This window comes from Cygnus atratus, chromosome 8 (genome assembly GCF_013377495.2).
Source record: "Cygnus atratus isolate AKBS03 ecotype Queensland, Australia chromosome 8, CAtr_DNAZoo_HiC_assembly, whole genome shotgun sequence".
Lineage (NCBI taxonomy): Eukaryota > Metazoa > Chordata > Aves > Anseriformes > Anatidae > Cygnus > Cygnus atratus.
The window spans coordinates 1,724,523-1,737,075 of record NC_066369.1 but is presented as its reverse complement, the minus strand read 5'-3'; the positions used below and the strand labels follow the sequence as shown (position 1 = coordinate 1,737,075).

The 12,553-nt window shown below is 39.8% G+C and overlaps 1 protein-coding gene across 2 annotated transcripts in view; it reads left to right on the top strand.

The window, feature by feature from the left end:
* Positions 1-12,553, top strand: part of ALG14 (ALG14 UDP-N-acetylglucosaminyltransferase subunit) — a 31,717-nt gene that overhangs the window by 8,693 nt on the left and 10,471 nt on the right. The gene's annotated exons all lie outside the window — the stretch shown is intronic.

Sequence of the window (12,553 nt, the reverse complement as noted above, 5' to 3'; positions counted from 1 at the left end):
TAGTCCAAAGATTCCTTATCCATGATTAGAAAAGGGCTTGAGGGGAGGGAGTTCCCAAATATTTTTTTGGCCACAACAGCAGCTGGTACTGCCACTGGCAGGAATATTTCTGGCTTTATGCCAAATCTTATACCACTTCAAAGTAGCTTTGCATACTACTTGCATACTATACTACTAGTTGTGTATGTATGTATCTCATAGTTAGGATTTCTTCAAAACACAGTAAGTCAGAGAGCTGTAAAGATTGTAAAGCACTTATCAAAGTAAAGCGGTATGGGGATTAAAATGCCTCGCATTGCCAGTGAAAAGATTCTGTGTGGTACGTGAAGCAACTGGTAATATTTAATTGCCTTTAGAGGAAAATGTTCTCAGTGAATTGCAACTCCCCCTATTCTTGGCAGAACATAAATGATTAGTAGTTTAAAGACCCAGAAAGGGTGGAACAAATGCTGGAGTTTACAGGATTAATCTATAACTTTTTGGCATGGAAACGAACACCCGAATATAGAAGCAAGCACACTATTACATCATGCTGAGAGTTTCATATTTTTGAACAGTAGAGCTTACGAGTAGAGTACAGTTTCAGCCTAGGCAATTGTTTTTGTTGAACTGCACGAAGGAAAGACACATTTGAATTGCTTCTAAGTCATTTATACATACATGTGATCCCCAAATCTTTACACTTGCTTTTAGGCTTGTCACAAACTTGTTGTTTGAAGGAATACTAGCTATATCCTTTGAAGTCTTTTCCAGACACCCAAAAGCTAGAGAAAAGCAGATTTGTTGCAGTTTCAGTTTAAGGAATGCGGGACAAGAGAAGTAGTGCAAAGGGAGACAGAAACCAGTAGGTGTACAAAGGCAAGTTTGGAGCAGATAGGCTTAGGCTGGCATAACTCGCAAAACTATCCAGCCAAAATAGCTACAAGGGGGAAAACAGCAAACCTAGCAGCACAGGAGTTACTTTATATGTACTTATTTACATGAGCACTGTGTCCCCTTTGCGTCTCACACTGATCTTCTGGCAAAGCTTCTTAGTTTACTTTACATGAGAAAGCAGTTTCATCTAACCCTTCTTCAAGACAGTGAGTTCAGAAAGAACTGAACAACTTCCAGGAGACCTTTACTGTCTTGCAGGACTTGACCTGCACTTAAAATGGGCCCCCAGAGGGTTTAAGAAATGTAAAAGTTAGTTGAGTTGTTCAGTTTGAGATCATATTCAAGAGGCCCATTTCTGAGTTATGAGCATCTGCACTGTGCGAAGTTAAATCCCTTTAGAGGTATTAAAGCAAGTAACAGAATTAAGACGTCAGAAGTGATGATTGTCTTGTGTTCTTATAGCCAAATACAGAATTCTAGAAATATAGGTATCAAAATGTTTTGCAGGCACATCTATGCTGGGCAGTCTTTACAATACGTCAACCTTATATGGGCTTCCTAAGCAGAGACCTAAAATTCCAGGAAAGCAAGGCTCGTGCCAGCACGCTCTGTCTACACCTTCCTTCCCCCCCCCCCCCCAAAAAAAAAAACAACACCATCAGCTGCAGCCAGATTTAATATACACTTATAGCCTCAAAGACTGCAAAATCCTACCATGAAAACAGGCAGCTGGTCAGAGAAAAGAGATTTTTATTGCCTTCATTGAGAGAAAAGTTGAGAAGAAACTTAAACCCAAAATAAGGTGTTAGAAGATCTGCTATCTAGGGAAAGATGCAAATCCTGCTTAGACAGATACAGAAAAATAGATGAGCTGCACAGAGATTTTCCCAAAGATAGAGAAAAGTTATTGAATCTTTTATATATATATTATTTGTTGTCCAAGAAGGCATAATGCTACAGCCTTTCTATAACATGCTTACAGTCAGTAGCTACAAGTTCAGAGGATCCTAGTCTTCAGTTTTCTTGCTCCTCACAGAGCCATTGTCTTTGTAGTCTCTGGGCCAATCTGCCAACCCTGAAACCAGGTCTTCAGGTGATCTAGCCCTTTGGCTGGATCACAATTACTCCAGGCATTCTGGCATACCGCAAAGTCAAGCTGAAAACAAAGGATACACATGCACCGCACAATAGAAAAGTGTACAGAGATTGCATCCAGCCCTCATTTTCAGCCACAGATGGGATGTGTAATTGGGTCAGTGCTGGACTCTCCTTCAAAGCTCTGCAGCTCCATTCATTACTGCATCATGCATCCTAAACTTTGGGGACGCTCCTCAGCAGTGTCTGTTGCTTCAGTGCTCTACAGAGCCTGAGATAAGCAGATATTTTCAGGCCGCTGCTGTTTGGAAAAGCCAGGGTTAAATCAGGCAAAGAAGGCAGTCCTTCCACTTTAGAGCCTCCTTCCCGTGGGAAGTCTCCAGTAAGAAGTTTACATTTGCACAGCAAGTACAACAAGCTGTGCTGTCTCCCTCCCCACCAGCTGTCAGCTGAATAGGACTCTCCTTTTCAAACTTTTATAGAAGCCTGAAATCTGCACAGCTGATTATGCTTTTAGCAGCCTACCGATTCTCGTATGAGTCATCTGAGGCCTGCACATCCCATTACACACGCTGGTCCCCAGACTGGTTAAATTCACTACAGCAAGCTTCTGGAGTTGTTACAGAAGTATTCACAGCAAGCTATATGAAAGGAAATCATTATTTCATTTAGCTAAGATTTTCCATTCTTTGTACCCTGCCTAAAATGTCTGAAGTTCATAGCACTTTGATAAATTGCTATGATGAATAATAAGCTATTGTCCCTTATATCACGGTTCTTATTAGAACTTGGTGGAAAACTACAAAATCTGGGTGGTGACATTTTTTCCTCTGTTCACTTCATAACAAGTGAACTTTGTATAATACAGTATTATGACTAGCTGGTTCATTTTTTTTGTTTACTGAATCCTTCTCCCCTGCTTATAATTCTTTTGGATCAAATTGATTTTACAATGTCTGATCAACTGTTGTTCTTCTAAGATCAAAACGGTCAAAACAGATGAGTGAGAACATCAGGTTAAGACCAGTGATTTAAGTTGTATAGTCTAAAAAGAAAACAAAGTGAAGACATCCAAATTTGTGTTGTAACTTCCTAGTGTTAATGAAAATGAGTCATGTTTGCCGCTCCTCTACCTTGTATTTTGTGTGCTGTGCACAGCTACCCTGCGGCCACTATGTCGAATTACCCTCTGCTGAGCAGAGATAAACATCTCAAGCCATTCAGGTCAGCTGCTTTAAAGCTAGCTTGGTAGCTGTGTCTTCTGTTACCACCAGTCAGACATGCCTCTAGATACCACATTTCAGAAAGGGAATCGCAATAGCCGTAAAGATTAACTGAGATCTTAGCTTAGATTTAAGTCCAATTTAAACTAAAGGCTGATCAGTCTTAACTCATTAGCTCTGTCATGAGCCTAATGCACACCCTGGTCACGCTACTTCCACATACATCATACAGCCCTGTTTCAAGTGAGCAGTCTCACTAAACCTGACAGCTGAACCAGGCCCGTGCCATCCAGCGCAGACTGCTCACACCTCTAGGTTTTGCATTGTGAAGAAGTTTCAGGCAGGTGTTTGATGCAGATTCTTGTTATAGCAACTACAGTTAGTATAGTAGTAGCCTCAAAAATGTTAATATACTACAAAATGTAAGTTTTAGCTAACCTAAAGTGCTTATTTAAAGTTCTACTTAAATGAATGCTTGACTAATGAAAGACGCATTGAGATTTGCAATTAAAGCCCCATTCCAGGTCACTGTTAGTATGTATGATATAATTTAATCTTTGGATTTCATTTCTCCTTTCCTTCCAAGTAAAAGCAGGCTATTATAATAAGCATTACTTTTTGACATGAGGAGATGAGATGCTCTCTTACATTTAAACAGGCTCTAGAAGGGTTGATAGTATTTCTCGTGGCTCTCTGACCAAGCCCATTGTCAGGTTGACGCTCAGGCAAGGTGACAGTAAGTGCAATAACAGCTTGCTGAAAGACATCCAGCACCTAGTGTTTGTAGCTGCAGGTGTGGTTTGGTAACTGCCATTCCATGTGCTTGGCACAGGCCCTTTGCTGAATTGCACTATGACCAACTTTTTCATCTACACAAAGTCCAATTTCTTTTACTTCTCACAAATTTAGAAGTGGCAGCAATAAAGAACAGGCTGTTGGTACTCCATGGTAATGTAGGTAGGGAGTTAACTTATTCTCCAGCCCGCACCTGCCGTGGTGATCTTGTTCTTTTTTAAGCAACCTTTTATCCGTCTCCCAGTTTCTTGCAAGACTCACTCGTGCCACTGTTTCCTCACACAGATGTCTGGCAGAGACAATGATGCTTGGCTGGTCTCATTGACAGTCTGGGTGTTAAAGTTTTAATAACCAGCACCAACCTTCCAATAGACTTGAGTATTAGTACAACTTTCTTGCCTGTCCTTCAGCATTGTTTTTGGCTGATTCGTTCTATGATTCTCATTTTACGTTTGGTAGCTCGACTGGGGAGAATGCTAAGCTCACATCCCCTTCTGCTTCCGTGTATCTGCAGCATCGTATATGGGGATGGAAACTATCACTCCAAAGACCTTTTCTTTCCAGTCACAGACCTGCTACCTTTTGCCTGATTACAGGGGCAGTTAAGTAGGGTAACTAAGGTTAGTTTAACCCAAAAAAAAGTCAAACTTGCACATTTCTGTATGCATCCAAATCTAGATTTTCAAACTTACCTTCCTAAGCTGTTGCCTAACTCCTGAGACTTTGCATGACCCCAGTTATCTTTCTTTTCAACATGTAAGCCCTTAGGCACACACAGAAACAGACCTGAGCTGTTTATGGCTTGATGGCATCAAGTAGCCACATTCCTGAACTCTGCTGAGGTCCAGAAACTCTACTACTTCTTCTCTACTACTACTTTGCACATGGAGACTGACACATGGCACGTCAGCGGTGCTCCCTGCCTTGTCTCTTACCTCTGAGGACAGTTGGCTAGTAACTCAGGGCCAGGCAACTAAGTGCCTAGAAGGCAGAAGTGACAATGCTTATTGCTGTTATGATTAAATCCAGTTGTATCTGGTCCCTAGTATTTTGTGGAACTACTGTTTTCCACCTCTAGAAAATCCCACCAGGTAGGATTTTTGTCTCCCTCTCTCCAGCTTTTTTTTTTTTTTTTTTTTAAAGTGAGAGCTGGGAAAATGAGGGATTTGATGATGCTTCCTAATACATTTTTATTCTTTAATGAAAATAATGCTCCTATCGAAAGCAGAAAAAGGTAGTGCACATCAGGAAACCAACTGCACAGTTTTCTAATTTAAGTCATTGCTCTCCCACATCTCTCTTCCAGTCTGGCATTCACTGTTCTTATTTACCCTTGTTGGGTAATCTGCCTTAGAACCACACAAGTCTCTGCTTGTTTTGAAGAGCACTTCACCCACTGTGGGTATTATGTGATAATAACAATGGAACTGTAGCAATAAAATGCCCAGGAGTGGACTAGAAATGTTTCATGGCAGTTCTACAAGCTGTAACTGGTGACTAGCTTGAACACAAGCTCCTGCTACAGAACACTGGAACTATTGTTTTGTACTCATGGTCATTCCAGGGCTTGGAGAGTAGAAGATAAAGGGGTATCTAGGTATGATTCAATTCTACCTTAACTACCTGATTTACATCAGACTACATACCTAGATTTTTTGTCCTAGCCTGAGCATGCAGGTATATTCAAGCAAGAAATAGCGTGAAGTTTTAGCTGCTTTTACACAGGTTTTAGAGGGAAATGAACTGGGCAAGATCTTCATTTTTCAAAAGGAATAGGCCAATAGCTAGTTTAATGACCTTTATACTGTTCAACCTGACTTTCTTCTTCCTCCCCACCAATAACAACAATAACAGGGAATTGTTGGAGAAGGACTTCCTGCTTATTTTAAACCTCAAGAAATACCAAAAATATTAAGGCAGTTCTCTGTTTGTTTGTTTTTTTCTCCTGATTACCAAATGGTCTTGTATTCCCTAGAATTCCTGATTTCTGTCATAACAGCAGTACCTCCATGTACACCAACAATTTATCTTTTGAAGCCTTTTAGATTTAGTTGCTATGAAAAAAGTCACAAATTTTCTGTGTTTGCCATCAATGCAAATGCATGCTAATAAAAGCAATACTCATCATACCTGGAGATCTTCACCGAGAAGAGTATACGGGAATCTTGATGCATCCCCTCTGAGCAGTAAATTACTGTTTTCCTGGTGTTAAAGTAGAAAATATTGATATGACAGAAAGTAAGTACCAGGTCCCAAATCCCATGCTGACATCACAGCAGAGTCATGAATACAGCCTGGGTTTCTTGGCTCTCCATGCTTGCATCTTGATCATGAGCTCACAATGTAAATAAATTTACAATTAAAGTTTGAGATATTTGTTCATCAATACTTTTTTGTTTGTTTAATTTTTCATTAGAAGAGTCTCCCATATTAAGAGAGCTGGTACCACAACTACAGGGCTGTAATGCTCACAGTTGTGTTTCTCACAGACTGCAGGTGCTGCTTAGGATCCCCTGAGCTGAATCAGGTCCCTGAGAAGCTTGGGAAAAGACATGGTAACAGCTGAGACCAAGAAGCCCATTACACCTACCTTTGTAGCCACTCAGTATTTCTGTGGGTGAAAAAAAAATTGTTCAACTGGATACTTCATTTTACAATGCATTAATGTGAAATTTTCATACCGTAAGATAATATTAAAAACAAGCAAGTGGAGATGAGCTCATGAGATGCTGTAATTTGCATGGTGGAATACAAATGAATTCATTGCAGATTCTCTCTTACTTCTCATGCCACAGAAAGGAATAACCCCCCCAGCAAAATACCCACAAAACACACGAATTCGTTATTGTACTCTGAAATCACAAAAGGCAATAAACTCCTGAAATGTTAAAAACCCTAGTTCCTACTTAACAAAAGCAGAAGTCCAAAAACAGCCCATGCATAAAAATGAGTATATTATTATGGTTTTTCTTTTAATTGTCCTCTCCATGTCCAAGGACTTCTGCAGAGCTTTTACTAAATCTAGCTGTTCAGTTTCCCTGTCTTTGTAACCATTCTCGGTTCCATTTCCCTTGTTTCTGAAAGATCTTCAGGTTATTCAATGGTCAGATTTTTGGTTTCAGGAGTGTGGTTTCTTTGTATCAAGACAGCGTGTTCTGCTCCCTGTTAGTTTCTTGTTTATGTGTCATCGAATTGTGTTTGTTTACTGTTATTTTTACTGCTTTTGTGAAAGGCTTACTTTTTTGTCTGCCCTTTTTTTTAGAGTTTTCTAAAGCTATTTTTGTAAGATTTCATACATTATAACTTGCTAAGGCATTTCTTTTTTGTTGTTGTCATGCAAGTCCAGCCACCAACAGCAGCACATTTGGGTCTGTCATTTTTAAACGCCCTCTCCTTTTCCTTTGCCTTCCTTAAAATATCAGAAACAGCTATTCAGATTTCCTTGGCCTTCCCGACAAACCTCAGAGATATCTTGTGGGCTTTCATAAGCTGAACAGTTACTTTTTTGTTCCCAAATGTTAATTAGCCATTGAAATGAAGTATTTATCAACAAAAGCTGAGTTTTAGCAGTCCAGCAAAAATATGAAGAAAATAAAATTTATAAGCAAGCATTTTAGGCTAGGAAGCAGAAAATACCTAATTGCTTTTTATTTTTTTTTAACATTGTTAAACATTGTTTACTGGCATAGATAAACAAAGGTCACACAATTAACCCAATTTGGGTCAAACCCAATTTTGTATCATCCTGTTTTCCTTTACCTCTTTTAGCAGTTTTCTGCCTCCACTATCCTCTCCCTTATTCATGTCCCTGGCTGTTTAGCCCCGTGGGGAAAGGGCATTACCAGGGCAGCAGGGAGGCACGAGCAACGCCCTGACCCCCTGCCAGGAGCTAGCTGCAGGGCTGCTGAGCTGTATGGTGTTGGGTTCAGGCGTGTGCATTGCCCCACAGTCAGCATTTCCATGCTACAAGCTGCCCAGCCCCAGGCTGTGAGGAGTTGCTCTGCTCTTGTCTAGGTGGTAAAGGCCAATGTCTGTGGAAATCATTACAAACAGCAGGTGTTAACAGTTTCTTATGCAAATCAAGTCTCACTTTTTTTTTTTTTTTACTTTCTGACTAGGTTTAGAGGGGCTGATGTTGCCCTCATTTGATTATCGTAATTTGGAAATGTAATCAGTACTCAAATACTTGTTCATTAAAGATTTACAGCAAATACATGTTTACATAGTTATAGGAAAATCTACAAGTTTTCTGCTGTTCTCACTTTTTGTTCTAACCAGTGGCTTGACATTTAGTCCCAGTGAATCTGCGAGCTATGGTTTCAGTGTTTGAGCTGGTAAATGTCACTCTGCTACAGTGCTGCATTCACCAACTCTAAAGCAGTTTTTATCAGCAATGGTGCCATGTGCCAGAGTTCCCTGTGTGCCAGACTGCTGGCTTAGCTTGTTTTCTTTCAACAGCTGTAGAAAATATCTGAAATGCAAAGGCAAGAACTATTCCAGTTTTATGGGAAAGTGGTTATTATGAAATTAGATTTGTAGAATCACTAAGCATAAATGTTTTATACTGATGCTTTATTTTCAAACCCCCGTCAATAAGCAGATTGATTAGTTTACGGTTTAAAAGACAGCTTCCGTTGACTTGCTAGAGGATTTCAGTATGTAGGATTGAGCTTACAGGCCTCGCTGTGAAGACAGGCAGCCAGTTTAAGAGTTGTCTGGAAATTTCTTTGCATTAAAGCTGAACACAAAGGGTGTAAAGAGACCTGCTGTGCTGGCTTCTGGAATGATCCCTTACAGCTTGCTGGCAACAAAGTGAGATGGACCAGTGACCAAGAAAGTCCGTGGGCAGTTGCAGCAGAGGTCACAAAGGCAACAACACAAAAATTGTCTTTGACACTTTTCTTTCACCCTTTCTGCTGCTTCTTTGAGGAAGACTGAACCAAATAAACCAGAAACCATCAGAAAAATATCTCATGCAAGGCAAATATGCCACAAGCAGCCTTGTAGCTAAAGTAAATAGACATTGGGAAACACCCTAAATAGCCTGATCGACCTTGTAGAGGCCCTAGTCCTTTCTTGCCCAATAGATGCCTGCGTCTGCTGCATGGGGCACTAATAATTCCCACAAGATTCCCCAACAGATTCTGCTGGGGGGAGAAAAAACAAAAGCCTTGATCTTTGCAAGATGGAAGCCATCAATCATTCGCCAAAAGTTACTTTGGCACAGTGTTTTGAAATTCCCTAAAAGGAGAGCTTATCTTCTCTTACAAGCTTTGGGAAGGTTGCAGATCATTCAGCTCCTTTCCATCTTCACGAAAAGTTTGCTTGCTGGAAAGAAGTGAATGGCAGCATTTCTAACTTACAGGTCTGTAACAGGTCCTCGTCCTTAGAGCGTGCATGCTCCTTTCCTCAGAAGTTTCCCTTGTATCTCTCGATGAGTGTCTAGCATTGCATTGCACATGGTGGAAGCACTGCTGTCTCTTCCCAGTGACAGCGGGAGAGGGAGTGAGTAGGGCTGGTCAGACAAGATTTTTGGAGGGGAATTGCCCTAATAGTTCCAGGTATGACATGTCTCTAGACACGTACTGAAGGTTAACTGAAGGTTAATTTTTAATGATCAGAAAGGTTGATTAATAGTTCTGACTTAAAGATCACAACCCCAAATTCGGACAGGGATCTATTTGTCTGTTGGGTTCAGCAAGTTCATACCAGAGTCTTTTTCAGGGCAGAATTCCTAAAACAGAGGATTTTAGAATATGAACATCTATAGCCAGAGCATCTAATGGACGTTTTGAATACAGAGATCCCGTGGAGTCACATCTGCTGTCTCTTGTTTGAAGGGGTATGTGTGAAAGGGCATGAGTTATGATCAGATAATTTTTTTTTAGAGATGCTTATTCCATACTTTTCCTGATCCTTTTTCCCCATGCAAGGAGTTTTCCATGAATCAAAGAACATCTAAGAAGCAGATCACAAGTTACAAACAGCTAGTAGAAGGTATAAATTGAGTATGTCATATCTAAATCTTTATATAGTAAAGATGTTTTATTAGGATTTTATTTTTGATTATTGCTTTTCTGGCTTGTAGGTCAGTAAAGTAATAGCACCAGTGTGCTCAGCACTCAGTGTGGCCTTTAGATCTATGTATATATTCACAAACAGACCAATTTAATATTATTTCATTACAGGATCTTTTGTGAGTACATTTAGTTTGGAATTCATTCTAACTGTGTGTTGCACCCAGTCAAAGTACTGAAAAGACTAGAGCTTTTAGCCAAGTTTAATGAAGGAGGGAAGTAGAACGAAGTATATGGCACAGTGGCTTGATAAACATCATGTTTATTATTAATTCAGCTTTTTATAAAACCTGTTGTACCATCCTCAGCTTCTGGGATGAGGAGAATGTTAGGATTTCTGTGCGACATAAATCTCATCAGTGATTGTTATTTTTTGTGTCAGACTGTAGAAGGTAAGGGAACGATGTGAAACTCTTCCCTTGCTTTAGCCAGCTGGGCTGAGCTTTCACAGGGGCTGGAGGCAAGAATAATGCAGAGCCAGCGCGAGTCCAGAAGGAAGAGAGGTGGAAGTATGCCTGGGAATAGGGTGGCAGAAGGAGGAGAGTACTGAGATCACAAAGATGAGGAAGGAGAGGATGGGTGGAGACCTCTCAGAGGGCTGGGCAGAGTGCAGAGAAACACTGAAATGGAAGACAATGAGGAAAGGACAAGGGAGGGGATGGGACTCGAATGAAGCAGAAAAAGATCCTGGAGAGCAATGAAGACAAGACAGGCAGTACTTGTACTCCAGGTAGCTCTACTCAAGGAAAGGATAAATAGAGTTTCTATTTAGCAGCAGCACACATTTTTATCTATCTAGTTAAAGTGGAATTTTGAAGCTGAAAGCAGTAGTCAGACTGAATATTCAACTCACAAGAAAAAGTAGTAAACAATTGGACTGTTTTGGTGCTTCTTATGTGTTTGTCTGAAACACAGCAGGTTCTGCAGCAGATTTCCTGGTTGATTGTGTTTCTGTTTTTTTTCCCTGAAAACTCAGAAAAACACTCCAGGTCGATTCATACACCTATGTTTACACTACAGTAACAAATGCTGTTACTAAACAGAGGTACACAAACATGCTTTAATTTAGGTATCAGGAGCCATATACCAATAGCAGGATCACCATCAATGCAAATTAATCAAGTTTGTCAGGATATAGGGCAAAATGCATGGTTTAGTTAACAGGTATGGAAGTTTCTTTGAAATGCTAAAAGGCCAAGTGTGGTTGATTTACATCCTTGTTTGCGAAGCCAAATATATAAAAAAAAATGGATTTTCATTCTCATCAGATTGTAGAGTAGGTTTTTAAGCCCCAACATGGATTTACTTGAAAGAAAGTTCAACCGGAGGTTTGAAACTGGAGAATATGACTTTGATTTCAGAAATATCATATGCAAAGTGGATGTGTTCAGCTTAATCACTTCTTTGCTATGTAATTGTTAACAAAAGAATTACGCTCTTGCAGTTTTCTTATACAAATATTTCAAGACAAAAACAGTATACAGTATGTTGGTTCAAAGGGTCTGCCAGAAAACACCAGCAAGTTTTGGATAAATTAAGATAAACAGTAAAATCAGAATAACTTTACATATAATATCAAGTTTTGTGGATTCTGATAAGAAAGTATTACCTTATGGTCTTCACATCCCCAAACTAGATTTCTGGGTCCATTTTAGAGACAAAGGACAGTGTATGTGAGCAGGTCAGTAACATCAAAAGCGTCTACTTTTAACCGAGGCAAGGTGCTGTCATCCAGCTTATCAGTGGGATCTCACCATGAAGCAGGGAAGGAAACATTCTGAAATGTTTGTTACAGCCCTGAAACAGAAACTCTATTTTTTTTTCTCCTCCCCACCAATATAACATTTTTCACAAGCTGTTGAACTTGGAACAAAAATGTAAGTTCATAGGATACAGGACCACAATTTTGTAAAAGAACTCTTTATTTCCATATAACCCCCAGCTGTGCAGAAAAGTGCTGATTACATGGTAGCAGTTAAATTTAGTAAGAAATTCCTTGCCCGAAACCAATTTTGATACTCAAGTAGTATGCCTGATACATACCCGGCTTTAAAGCTTTTAGTTTTAAGCAGGCTGTTTGTCAGTTTATCAATGTCTAAGTTTGAAAGACCACTTTCTTTTGCTGTTAGCATTTACATGTGAATTTGAGACCCTCTACTACAAGTATGCAACACATACATAGAAATAAGCCTACCTAAGGAAGGCATTTTGGTAAATACTAGTGTTTACTGAAATAAGAATCCTGGACATGCAGATCAGCTAGTAGGTTTTGATGAAAGTCCTAATTCGTCAGCACATTTTTGCTGAATTCTCAAGTCTTTTGCTGACTTAAGCCAAAGTTCAAGGGGTTTATAACTGAATCCAAGGTTTAGTAATCCTAATTAAACTTCTTTGGCCTTATTATGCTTTAATCTGTGCATAAATCTCATGAATGATACAACACAAAGCTGTGATTGAGAATCGAAGCTGTTTTAGTTATAAATCCAA